Consider the following 13,957-nt stretch of genomic DNA (forward strand, 5'->3'; position numbering starts at 1 on the left):
TACTTGGCCAGGCTTATGTAACACGCTGGCATACACACAATTATACAAGCAAATGGTTTCTTTGCAATGGTTTTCTATGTCTCCAATACCACTACATCTCAAATCAAACATGCATGCAAGTACAAACAAAACTACACTTTGTTGCCGTAAAAGGAACTAGAGGCAAAAGGTTGATATCTCACAACTTTGGAATATGCTTACATTTAAACCACACAAGTAATGACATGTGGATATAGATGAAATACAATTGGATGTAAAGCTTTGATTTGGCACACGTGAGAAGAAGAAGAAAATATCTACCTTGTGCACACATGTGAGTCCAAAAGCAATTTGAACTAAAAAGGAGCTACACGTGAGAACAAAAGTGTGGGAAAATAAACTTACCTCCCTCAGTTGGAATATTTAGTTACATGTGGGTCCACAAGCAATTGGAATGAAGAAAGAAGCTACCCATGCATGAGCTGTATTGGCTTATCTCACACAAGCACAACAGACGCTCCTCACGTGGGAGAGAAGAAAGAGCAATTTGTTTTGAGCAATTTGTGCCTATAAATACACATGCAGGCAGCAAGGAAAACCACCGAAATTTTGAGAAAGCAAAGCAATATACATTCAAGCAAAAATACTCAAAGCTCTCTCTTTTATTTTTCAGTAAACTAAACTTGCTCTTTTACAGTGAGCTTTTTGTTTAGTAAAGCACTACTCATTTTTATTTGATATTTGATCCAAGTAAGAATTTATTTCTTATTGGATTGTAAAGCTTGTAGGTAACAAGTGTGTAAACAACAAGAGTTAAATCACTCGTTTGTAGGGATAGATCAGGTAGATTTAGCAAGGGTGATTTGTTCTCGTTTGTTGTTTGGTTGTAAAAGCAAAGGTAGATTTGCTCGGTTGCAGGAAAGATCAGTCGGATCTAGCAAAGAGTAAAAGTTACTCATTTGTGTAAAAGAAGACAAAAGAGGAGTTGTGGTTAACGTTACTTAACACAACTACCTAGTGGATAATCTCACAGGATTGTGGGGACTGGACTAACCCATATTGGGTGAACCAGGATACTTCTTGTGTGTTATTTTCTTTTCCCTATCCTTTTTATTTTTGTCTCACACACTTCACAATATTATTTTTATTAATTAACTAACCTAATCCAAGTATATATATACTTGAGGAAATTTTTATCAGGCATATTTTAAACAGGTCACAATTCAAACCCCCCTTTCTTGTGAAAATATTTTACTTCAGCAAGGAGTTTCAGAAATTATAGTCCGTACAATATAATTGAATTCCGGATTTTGAAATCCGAACACCCTGTATTTGAACTGAGCGGGAAAAATAGTCGTTTTTTTTTCGGAAAAAGAAATCCGGACGGCTAGGTGATATATACTTCACCAGAACCTAGCTGAAGCACACCACCTTTATCACAAACACTCCCTATACCTCTAAAAAAAACACACCATTTAGGGCGAAAATATGGTTTGGAGCAGCAATCTGGCCATCAAGGGGGGTTAACATCATCATTTTCGTCTGAATGCAAAGGTAATGTGTATATAAACCTTCCTCCATTCGTTTTTTAGGCGCTTTCCTTTTGATCACGTTATATGATCTGTACTGGATCGTTCCGGAAAATAAAATCCGGACTGCATTCATGCATTTCGGATTTAGTAATCCAAACAACACCAGTACAGAAACTGTGTTCATTTTCAGACTCTGCTTCGCACTGTTTTCAGTTATGGTTGTTCCTGTTGATGCCCCAAACCATGATCCACCTGAGATTAAACATCCTATTGTGTTGCCGGTTCTTTTACTTGAAGATGTGCATGATTCCTGAAATGCCAAATCTGAGAATCCCCCACCACCACCACCGAAACTTGAAATTTGTTTAGGCGATGCGAAAGTAGAGGATGCTCCTCCTCCTATTCCTCTTGTTGTTTGTATTGATCAGCGAGAACATTTTACCACTACACAAAAGTTTGCAACACAGAATGATTTGTTGGAGTGGGTTCGAGAGAAAGCTAGGAAGCTCGGTTTTTCCACTGTTATTGGTAATTCCGATAACGGTGGCAATATAAGAAGCGTATTTGTTACTTTGATATGTGAAAGGGGAGGTTCATACACCGAGTACAAGAGAAAGACTCGACGCGAGATAGCTGGTTCTGTTAAATGCGAGTGTCCGTTTCGACTGAGAGGTTACTTGTTAACTGCTAGTGATTGGAGCCTCAAAGTTGGTGATGGTAGACACAACCATGACATGACAGATGTGTTGAAAGGTCATAAAACCGTCGGTCGTCTAAACCCAAATGAAGGTGTGCACCTTCATGAGATGGTGGATTCAAACGTTCATCCGAGGCAAATGCTTACCAACTTACAGAAGAGGAACCGTACCACTTCAACTACTATCAAACACGTTTATAATGCATGTCACCGGTATAGGCGGTCCATTAAGGGTACGAGGACGGACATGCAACTTCTCTTGAAGTCTTTCGTTGATCATGATTGCGTGTATCATTGTAGGAAGTACCATGATTTCGATGATGTCAGTGATGTTTTTTGGGCACATCCAAATTCTATGCAGTTGTTTAACACGTTCTCCACCGTGCTTGTCTTGGATTCCACCTATAAGACCAACAAGTATCATCTTCCATTGCTTGAGTTTGTCGGTAACACCTCTACCATGAAAACGTTCTCTATTGCTTTTTCTTATATGATGTCTGAGAGGCAAGACAACGTTAATTGGGCTCTTGAGAGGTGTCGTGAGTTGTTGCATTCGAAAGATCTCTATCCCAAAGTAGTTGTCACTGATCGGGACAATGCTTTGAACAATGTTGTGGAAAAGGTTTTCCCTGATGCTACTACTCTGTTGTGCTCATATCACATTGGACAAAATGTGAGAGCAAAGTGTAAATTGGATTGCAAAGTGAAGGATCTCAAAGGCAAGAATGGGGAAGAGATCAAGTCTGCTTCGGTGGTGAAGACTGTGATGGCTGCATAGATGGATATTGTGGATTCCGAAACGGATGAAGCCTATATTGATAATTGGAACCAGTTCAAAGTTGTATGTGGAAACTCAATGTTGTGGACAATGCTTCAGGACAATGCTTTGATCAATGTTGTGGAAAACGTTTTTGGAATATGTTGAAAAGACAATTTTGGATCCGGTTAAGGATAAGGTTGTGAGGTTTTGGGTTGACAAAAATATTCATATGGGGAATACTACAACAAACATAGTTGAATTTGCACACGCTCGGTTGAAAAAGTATTTGAGTAGTAGTATGAGTGATTTAAGCACAAACTGAAAATCCGTTCATGACACACTAGAGTTGTAACATACTGCAATACATGCTTCATTTCAGACGAGCATTATCATGCTTGAACATAGGTTCAGAGGAAAGGTGTTGTGGTCTAGGTTGATCCGAAATATTTCAAGGGAAGCTTTGCATCATCTCGTAGTGGAGTATAATAAAGCACTTGAAATTGGTACAGATAAATCAAGATGTGGTTGTTTGAGTTTGATAACTTACGGATTACCGTGTGCGTGTATGATTGCTTTGAAGATCAAGAATGGAACCACCCTCCGTTTCGATGAAATCCACACTCACTGGAAGAGGTTGAGGTTCGAGTACGAGGTTGACCTGAATCTTCACAAAGCAGACATCTCTCTATTGCCAGAATGAGATATTCTTCAGGTATTTTTTTAAAAAGCTGTGTTACTTTAGGTTCTGCCCAAGATTTGTGTTTTAATTTTTTGTACTGGTGCAATCTGGATTATATAATCCGGACTGAATAGTTGTATTCCAGATTATATAATCTGAAATGTTAGCATTTACGCCCCATGCAAGTGCATTTAAGACTCATGCAAAGGGTGTATCGGGAAGTTTCGGATTTTATAATCCGAAATGTGCATATGCGTTCCGGATTATAAAATTCGAACTGTATCAGCGCTCAGAATAGAATGCATGTTTTAGCCTAGTTTCCAGCAATAACCAAAATGACAGTTTTTTTACACATTGTAGGCTCGGTTCAAGGACGCCGATTACAACATGAAGGTGCATATGAAAGAACAATTCCGACAGTTTGTTTTACCCGAGACCACCTCTATGCGTCCACCGCCAAATAAGGTCACCACCAAAGGAGCTCCAAAAAAAAAGATAAGCAAAACATATGATCGACAAGGCAGGTCCCCTTCGCTATGGGGTATTGTTGACTCCCAGGAACAACAAACACAGGGTTCACAGACAAAATCAACAAGGACAAGTAGAAAGAGTGCACCGAAAAGCAACATGTCTCCTACTCCTCCTAAACCACTTCTAAAAAATCTGAAGCCAACACCCATTAAAGTCCACATACCACACAAAGACTAAATCCCAATTTGGATGCATGAATTTATTGAAAAGGTTGAGGATGTACCTGGTGATGGACATTGTGGGTTTCGAGCAGATGCGGTCCTACGTAACTTGACTGTTGATGATCACCAACTAATCTGGTACCACCTTTACAAAGAGCTTGTCGGTGTAGAAAATGCTCGCTATCGGAGGATGATTAATGATGATAGGCGGTATAAAGAGGTCTTAGACGCTCTATCCTATGACAGTATTGGGAATGCACCACCGGATAAATGGATGACCATGCCGGATATGAGATTCCTCATCGTACAGAAATTCAACCAAACTGTTGTTGTGTTGTTTTTTGGGAAAGGGCGATTGGAAACCTATTTCCCTCTATGTGGTCCACCGCCACTGCCATGTATCGATCGGTTGATGTGTCTGGAATCCAATTTGCGAGATTACCTGTGTATGATTGGAGAAACACTAACAGATTCGCAGGAATCTCCAAGAAAACTTGATTCTGGCTCTTTCTTCCTCCTGCTTCCTTGATTCAGCTTCTTGCGAAGTTGTAACGTTGTTTTTGCTTCGATCCGTCAGAATTCTGGCGTTTGAGTTAGTCACCGCAGAAATTGAGATTCGAATTCGTGAATTGTTGTTGTTGACGAACGATTTACGAATTGGTTCGGGAGTTAATGTGATTTCTGGTATTTTTTGTGGATTTGGTAATATTGTTCGGTGATGATGAGTGTTGATGATGAGGATTCGAATTCTGGAAAAAATTGTTATGAGTGTTCTTGATGTTCATGATGAATATTCATCAAGTTCATCAAGAATTTTGTGTTTTGATCCGAAAATGCAGAGAGAGAATCGAAAATTCTGTTTGTGCAGTGTGGTTGTGATGTGGCACTGACTGAATGGATCCCTTGACCCTTGACCATGACTGGGCTATTTATAGCTGACACATGTGATGTTCTGGACCAATAACAAGCTGCCACGTGGACTGGACTTGTAACAAACTTTCTTTGGACTAATCTGCAATTAACTAAAAATAAAGGACTAAAATGCAAAATAACAAAAGGACTAAATGTAATTAAAATAAAATTGGTAAAAAATGTAATTTGAAAATAACGTAAAGCGAAACGATTAAAAATAACAAAACGGACTAAAATGAACCAATTACTTAAATGAGGTACTTTAAAGTAACCTCTCTCTGCCAAAATTTCGTGTGAAATGACCAAAATGCCCCTAGGGAATAAAACGACTCAAAATGACTCCGATATAATTTTAAAATGGTTTTTTAACAGGGAATTAAAGCAAAAACTTATACAAGCACATTGAAAAGACCCAGAGACAATTTTTTTAGAAATTAAGCAGAGTTTTAACATATGAAAAGACTAAAATGCCCCTAGGGGCTAAACTGACTCAAAGACTTCAAATGTGATTTTTTGAAATGGATTTGGACACGAGATTGAAACAAGGACTTATTCAAATCAATTGAAAGGACTCAAACAATTTTTAAGGACAAAAAAATGAATTTGAATGTAGGAAATGACTAAAATACCCTTTTTCATGAATTTTACAAATAACATTGAAATAAAATGCAGAGAAAGATGCAATTGATTAGAGACAAATTCAAATGACTTGAAATGCAAGAAAAAGTTTTGGATGACTTGAAATGTAAGAAAACATGGACAAATACACAGTTGAAAAGATTTGTAAAGCTAAGTTGAGAGATAAAGCAGAGTAAAATGTCAGTGTAGACAATAGCAAATTGGGAATTATTCAAGAATAGTAGACATGTATCAAAGATGAAAGAAGACTTTGAACAAGTATTTTTAGGTCCAAAATTGGGGTATAACAGCTGCCCCTATTTAAGTTTCTTTGTCCGGAGAGTCAAGAGACGAAGTCTCTGATTTGACGGGACGAAGATACTTAAATATTAACATTTGCACTGTTTTTGGACATAAAAATACTCTCTCAGATTTCAAAATATGAATGCCATGCAACCTTTTGATTATGTATGCAAGACAAACAAACTGGAGTCTACAGAGCATGTCATATCACTGGGGATTTAGGTAGACATTGACAGGGTAGACGAACCAGGGGACAAAAGATAGGTACAAGCTGTTCTTTGGATCGAACCTGCCACTTGACCAAGACATACAGACAAGAGATGGGTACAAGCTGTTCTTTCGATCGAACCTGCTACTTGACCGGGGATAGAAATACAAGACAGGTACAAGCTGTCCATTGGATCGAACTTGGCACTTGACCAGAAACATAGACATATAGGTAGAGACAAGCTGTTCTTTGGATCGAACTTGTCGCTTGATTGAAAATACAGACAGATAGACAGGTACAAACTGTTCTTTGGATCGAACTTGCTATTTGACCTGGAGGCATAGACAAAAGGATGATGCAAGCTGTTCTTTGGATCGAACTTGCTGCTTGATCAATATCACAACATATAAGTTGGTGCAAACTGTTCTTTGGATCGAACTTGTCGTTTGACCGTTAACAAAACATAAGCAGGGTACAAACTGTTCTTTGGATCGAACTTGCTATTTGACCTGGAGATATAGGCGTATAAGCAGGTACAAGCTGTTCTTTGGATCGAACTAGCCACTTGACCAATAACAAGATACAAATTGGAAGTTTGATTTGAAAAGATACAAATTGAGAATAAGTTGACATTGGTTTGACTTGAAAATAGACATGACCATTATTGTTGTCCCAAGAGTAAATTGAGAGTGAATTAGCTTTGATTGAGACATTGAATTGAATTGAAAGTTGATATTGAAAGAGACATTGGAAGTTGAAAATAGTCAGAGACATAGACATTGAATTGGAGAGTTGAAATTGAATTGAATTGGAAATTGAGATTGAATTGAATTGGAAATTGAAATTGGGTTGAATTGAAATTGAGATTGAGTTGAGTTGGAAATTGAAATTGAGTTGAATTGAAAATGGAGATTAAACTGAATTGGAAGTGGAAATTGAGTTGAATTGAAAGTTGAGATTGGGAATGCAACATGTATGTATGGTATACAAGATTATTAAGTGTATGAGCACATAAAATGCATGATTATGCATGTATGAATGCTTGAAATGCATGATTGGTTTGTAGTTTGACAGAGAAATTTCATAGAGACAGACGAAACATTGGAAGATTAGGCACGTAATGGCTCGTGCTATAACATATTCACATGGAAATCCTCTTTGGAGAGACTGTCATTGAGAGACGTATCGAAACCATGGTTGATGGCAATAAAACTTGTAGAGGAGGAACCCATGGAAGATTCTTGAATACAGGTCGCCGCTGTTAGGCGTGTCAGCGCTGGGTAAACATTGGATGTTCGCATCTGTGGTCAATGCTTTTCATTCTTTCATTCTTTCTTTTTCATTTTTCAATCCCATTTTGCCTGAACCGCCCTTTCGGGTTTTCGATTCACCGGGAATAAATTCTTTTCCCTGCCCCATTTTTGCCTGAATTGCCTTCATAGGTTGTCAATCAGCGGGGTGCTCATTTTTGCCTAAGCCGCCCTTCCGGGTTTTCAACTTAGCGAGCTTTTATTTTCATTTTCATTTCATTTTTCTTTTTTCGTTCTGTTTTTTCATTCTTGCCATTTACCATAGATCATCCTGGGGAGAACCTGCTCATAACATGTATTGAAATAGACATTGACACTCATTTATTCATGCATGTTTAATTGAAATGTACCCTAGTGCTCAGGTTTGCTTTCAAAATAGACAAAAAAGATTTTTCAATTTTAAAAAATGTTTGTTTCAGACATTGACATTATCAAAATGGAAAGAAAATATTTTGTATATAGCATTGAAAATAGAAAGAAAAATAGAGTTTCAAACAACAGCATAGGCTCGAATTGATGTAGAAGAGTGAGAGTCAGCCAAAGGCATGACTTCACGGAGTCACAAAGCTTGGAAAATGGTAACTTCATTGGTTGGTGATACATTGAACACGATGACCGCTACATTTCATAGAAATTTTGAATTCATAAGTACAGAAGCTTCTGATGAAGACGATCATTGACAGCTGCAGATGCCCCAAGGAGTGACGGTGATTTGCCAGATATAGTTACTTGTCTTTTATTATCAATCTCATTTTTGCATGAACCGCCCTTTCGGGTTTTCGGCTCATCGAGACGCTCATTCTTGCCTGAGTTGCGTACAATCTCAGCGAGCTTTTTCATATTCATTTTTTGTCCCTAACTTTTGCCTGGATCGCCCTTTCGGGTTTTCGATCCACCGAGAAGCGCATTTTTGCCTAGGCCGCCCTTTCGGGTTTTCGACCTACCACGTTGTTCTTTTTCTTTTTAGACAAAGTATTTCTTAACTATATCGGCATTAACAGGATTCGGAAGTTCAACACCATCCATGTGTGTAAGGATCAAAGCACCACCAGAGAAAGCCTTCTTGACAACATAAGGACCTTCATAGTTAGGTGTCCATTTGCCCCTTGGGTCGGGTTGCTGGCTTATTCTTCTCTTCAATACAAGTTCTCCTTCCTTGAATTCTCGAGGTCGGACTTTCTTTTCAAAAGTATTCTTCATTCGCACTTGATACAACTGTCCATGAGCCATAGCATCCATACGTTTCTCTTCAATCAAATTCAACTGATCATACCGACTTTGACACCATTCAACCTCAGTTAATTTTGCTTCCATGATCACTCGAAGAGATGGAATCTCCACTTCCAGAGGGAGAATTGCTTCCATGCCATATACCAAAGAGAAAGGAGTTGCCCCGGTTGAACTGCGCACTGTAGTACGGTAACCATGCAAAGCAAAAGGTAGCATCTCATGCCAGTCTTTGTAAGTAGTGACCATCTTCTGAACAATCTTCTTGATATTCTTATTAGCGGCCTCAACTGCACCATTCATCTGAGGTAAGAGTTGTGATGTTCGATTTTGAATTCTTCACATAAAGCTTGCATCATGCTATTGTTCAGATTGGAACCGTTGTCAGTGATGATCTTGTTGGGAACACCATATCGACAGATGATGTTATTCTTGATAAACTTCACTACCACTTGCTTGGTCACATTTGCATAGGAAGCAGCTTCAACCCACTTGGTGAAATAGTCAATTGCCACTAGAATGAAACGATGTCCATTGGAAGCCTTTGGTTCAATTCTTCCGATCATGTCGATGCCCCACATAGAGAAAGGCCATGGGGAAGATATAACATTGAGAGCGTGTGGAGGCACATGAATCTTATCAGCATAAATTTGACATTTGTGGCATCTCCTGGCATGTCTGTTGCAGTCACGCTCCATAGTTATCCAGTAATAGCCGGCTCTTAACAGCTTTCTTGACATGGTGTGACCTGTAGCATAAGTCCCAAAGGTACCGTCATGTACATCATGCATCAACTTCTCAGCTTCTTGTTTATCAACACATCTCAACAAGACTATGTCATAGTTCCTCTTGTATAGGATTTCTCCGTCCAGAACGAATCTGCTAGCCCATCGTCTCAAGGTCTTTTTATCCCTGTTGGAAGCACCAGGTGGATATTCATGATTCTGCAAGAACTGTTTGATATTATGATACCAAGGTTTTCTGTCATTCACATTTTCATCAGCCTGATCTGGCATATTTTCAATAGTAAACACATGAGCGGGTCTATCAAGACGCTGCACCTTGATTACGGGCACGTCATTCCAGTGATTCACACGAAACATGGAAGACAGAGTAGCAAGAGCATCAGCCATCTGATTCTCATCCCGAGGAATATGGTGTAACTCAACCTTTGTGAAGTATGTCAACAGACGTCTTGCATAGTCACGGTAAGGGATTAGCTTCTCATGATGAGTCTCCCATTCACCCTTTATCTGATTAATAACAAGTGCGGAATCTTCATAGATGTCAAGGTGCTTAATTCTCATATCAATGGCTTCTTCAATGCCCAAGATGCATGCTTCATATTCTGCTATGTTATTTGTGCATTCAAAAGTTATTCGAGCAGTGAAAGGAATGTGGTGCCCCTGTGGAGTTACAATAATGGCCCCAATTCCTTTACCATAAGCATTGACAACACCATCAAACACCAATCCCCATTTGCTATTGGGATCCGGCCCTTCATTGATCAATGGCTCTTCACAGTCTTTTGCTTTCAGATACATAATCTCTTCATCAGGGAAATCAAACTTAATCGGTTGGTAATCATTAAGAGGTTGGCAAGCAAGGTGCTCAGCAAGGATACTTCCTTTGATTGCTTTCTGAGCTTTGTACACAATATCATATTCAGACAACAACATTTGCCAACGTGCAATCTTTCCAGTAACAGCAGGCTTTTCAAAGATGTACTTGATTGGGTCCATTCGGGATATCAACCAAGTTGTGTGATTCACCATATAATGACGCAGGCGTTTGGCAGCCCAAGCTAAAGCACAGCAAGTCTTTTCAAGCATTGTATACTGAGTCTCACAGTCGGTGAACTTCTTGCTCAGATAGTAGATAGTATGTTCTTTCTTACCAGTCTCGTCTTGTTGACCGAGAACACAACCCACTGAATCATCTAACACTGACTGATACATAATCAAAGGCCTTCCTTCCACTGGTGGGACAAGGATAGGTGGTTCCAACAAGTATTCTTTAATGCTATCAAAAGCTTCCTGACATTCATCATTCCATACAACAGGCTGATTCTTTCTGAGCAATTTGAAAATTGGTCCACAGGTAGTAGTCATGTGAGATATGAATCTTGAAATATAATTCAGGCGTCCGAGGAAACCTCTGACTTGCTTTTCAGTTTGAGGGGCCGACATCTCTCTGATGGCTCGGACTTTATCAGGATCATCTTCAATGCCTCTTTGGCTGACAATGAAGCCTAGCAACTTTCCAGATCTTACACCAAATGTGCATTTGTTAGGATTCAGCCGCAGCTTGTACTTTCTTAGTCTTTCAAACATTTTTTCAAATACACAATATGCTGCTCTTCATCACTTGATTTCACAATCATGTCATCAACATACACTTCAATTTCTTTGTGAATCATATCATGAAACAGAGTGGTCATACCCCTTTGATAGGTAGCACCAGCATTTATCAAGCCAAACGGCATCACTTTATAACAGAATGTTCCCCACGGAGTGATGAAGGACGTCTTTTCTCTATCTTCTGGTGACATCCGTATCTGGTTATAACCAGAGAAACCGTCCATAAAAGAGAACACTTTTGACTGAGCAGTACTGTCAACAAGCACATCAACATGAGGCAATGGGAAGTTATCCTTCGGACTGGCTTTATTCAGATCTCTGTAATCAACACACATTCGAACTTTCCCATCTTTCTTTGGTACTGGTACAATATTGGCAATCCACTCAGGATATTCAGCTGTCATGAGGAAACCCGCATCAATTTACTTTTGCACTTCAGCCTTGATCCTAAGAGCCATGTCTGGACGAGACCTTCTCAATTTCTGTTTGACAGGAGGGCATTCAGGTCTTGTCGGTATCCGATGTTCCACAATCTTGGGGTCTAGACCCGGCATATCTTCATAGGACCATGCAAAGACATCTGGATAATCATGGAGAAGCTGAGTAATCTTCTTTTTCACTTCTGGCACAAGTGCAGCACCGATCTTGATCTCTCGCTTGTTTTCTTCAGTACCCAGGTTGATAAGCTCAATCTCTTCCTGGTGAGGCTGAATGGCTCTTCTTTCTTGCTCAAGCAATCGAGTGATCTCATACGGTATCTCTTCATCATCTTCCTCATCTTCAGCTTCTTATACAGGGAATTCAAAATTTGGAGGAACCATAGGGTCACTGTGTTCAACGGGTTTATTATGGTTCAATCTGCATAATATGATTGGGATGATTTTAGAAAAATGTTTTTCATGCAGATTTTTGAAATTAATAAGAAAATACAGATGTTTTGGTTTTTTCTGGCATTACCATTATTTTCAAGAAAAAAAGCACTAAAAAGTAAAAAAAACAAAGAGTCGCGGAAACGACGACAACTTTTATTGATAACGGCAATGCCGAAACAAACATGCCCTTACAATGATATCACTTTCGCCTTGGGCAGAGCGAAAGGATTGTTATTTTGAAAACAAAAAAGCATGAGCAACAAGACACATTACATGGAAGCATGCATGACTAAAGGAACATCAATGGCCTCCCAATTTCTCACAGTGCCTCCTGGTACAACAAATGTAGGCACATAACTACTTTCAGCAGCATCTTCAGCAATAGCATTGATGAACCCAGCACTGTAGAAAGTTTCTGTTGAAACGCCTGAGGTCGGGGAGAATCCAAGGCCCTCTTTATGCTTGTTTTCAAAAATCTGTATCACTTTGCCCCAGCCAGCAGCCTGCCCTTCTTGAACAGCTTTCTGGGCGTCTTTCAGTGAAGCCATACTAGCACTAGCTCTCGGGGGTTCTGCACCTTCAACAGTCAAGCCTTGAAATGACGTCCCTTCAGCGGACCCTGCTTCAACACAAGAGAAAGATGACACTTGGCTAACCAGATATGCTTCTTCACCATGTACAGTGACAAGCTTACCATTCCTCACAAACTTGAGCTTCTGGTGCAGAGTAGAAGTTACTGCCCCAGCGTCGTGAATCCACGGTCTTCCGAGGAGACAACTATAAGAAGAATTGATGTCCATGACCTGGAAAGTGATCTGAAATGTCTCAGGACCAATGGTAATTGGTAGATCTACCTCCCCAAGAACATCCTTGCGAGATCCGTTAAAAGCCTTAACCAAATAGCTACTTCCCCTTAGAGAGAGTCCATGATAACTCAACTGTCTCAGCGTAGACTCGGGCATTACGTTTAAGGATGATCCAGTGTCCACCAACACATTGGATATCATGTCAGACTTACAGTGCACTGAGATATGCAGAGCCAAGTTGTGGTATTTCCCTGCTTCGGGGAGCTCATCATCACCAAACCCCAAGTTGTTGCAAGCAGTAATGTTACCCACTATTCCATTGAACTGATCCACGGAGACTTCATGATCAACATAGGCTTGTTCCAGTACCTTCATATACACTTTCCTGTGAGCTTCTGAGCTCAATAGCAGAGACAAGATGGATATTTTTGACGGAGTTTGCAGCAGTTGGTCTACAATCTTATAATCGCTCTTTTTGATAAGCCTCAGAATTTCGTCCAGATTAGACTCCTTAATAGACTGGCCGAATGGGCCGGCATTCTTGTTAACAGGAGGAGCAACTGGCGGAGTTATTGTAGCAACAGGTGTAACCACCTTCTTTTGAAACAAAGGTGGACGAACTTTTCCACTTCTCAGAGCTGTAATTTCTCCGGCGACGTTATCAACCGTAGCTGGGGATACCAGAGGTACTTCCACCCCATTCTCAATCATAGTTGCATCATACTTGTAAGGGATTGCCTTCGTAGAGGCATAAGACACCAGACCAGGTAGCCTGATCACCAAAGGTTCAACATTCCTTGTCTGTGGTACACCCGTAGCAGGAGAGTCATGAAACACTGGCACAATCACACAAACATCACTGGCAATCAAGTGTTTATTATTCATTAAGCTATGTATATCATCCTGCACCACACAGCAACCCATAGGATTTTGAAGACATTCTGAACAAGCAGCATGATCGTGATTAAACAAAGAAGCCTGGCAAAGTTTGACATGTAGTGG

The 13,957-nt window shown here is 39.8% G+C and overlaps 1 pseudogene; it reads left to right on the forward strand.

Annotated features, from left to right (window-relative positions):
- Positions 1-1,467: 1,467 nt before the first annotated feature.
- LOC146934842 (protein FAR-RED ELONGATED HYPOCOTYL 3-like) lies at positions 1,468-4,868 on the forward strand (annotated as a pseudogene).
- Positions 4,869-13,957: the final 9,089 nt, after the last annotated feature.

This window comes from Medicago sativa, chromosome 4, assembly GCF_051527215.1.
Source record: "Medicago sativa cultivar Bolivia chromosome 4, Bolivia_mono, whole genome shotgun sequence".
Classification (NCBI taxonomy): domain Eukaryota; kingdom Viridiplantae; phylum Streptophyta; class Magnoliopsida; order Fabales; family Fabaceae; genus Medicago; species Medicago sativa.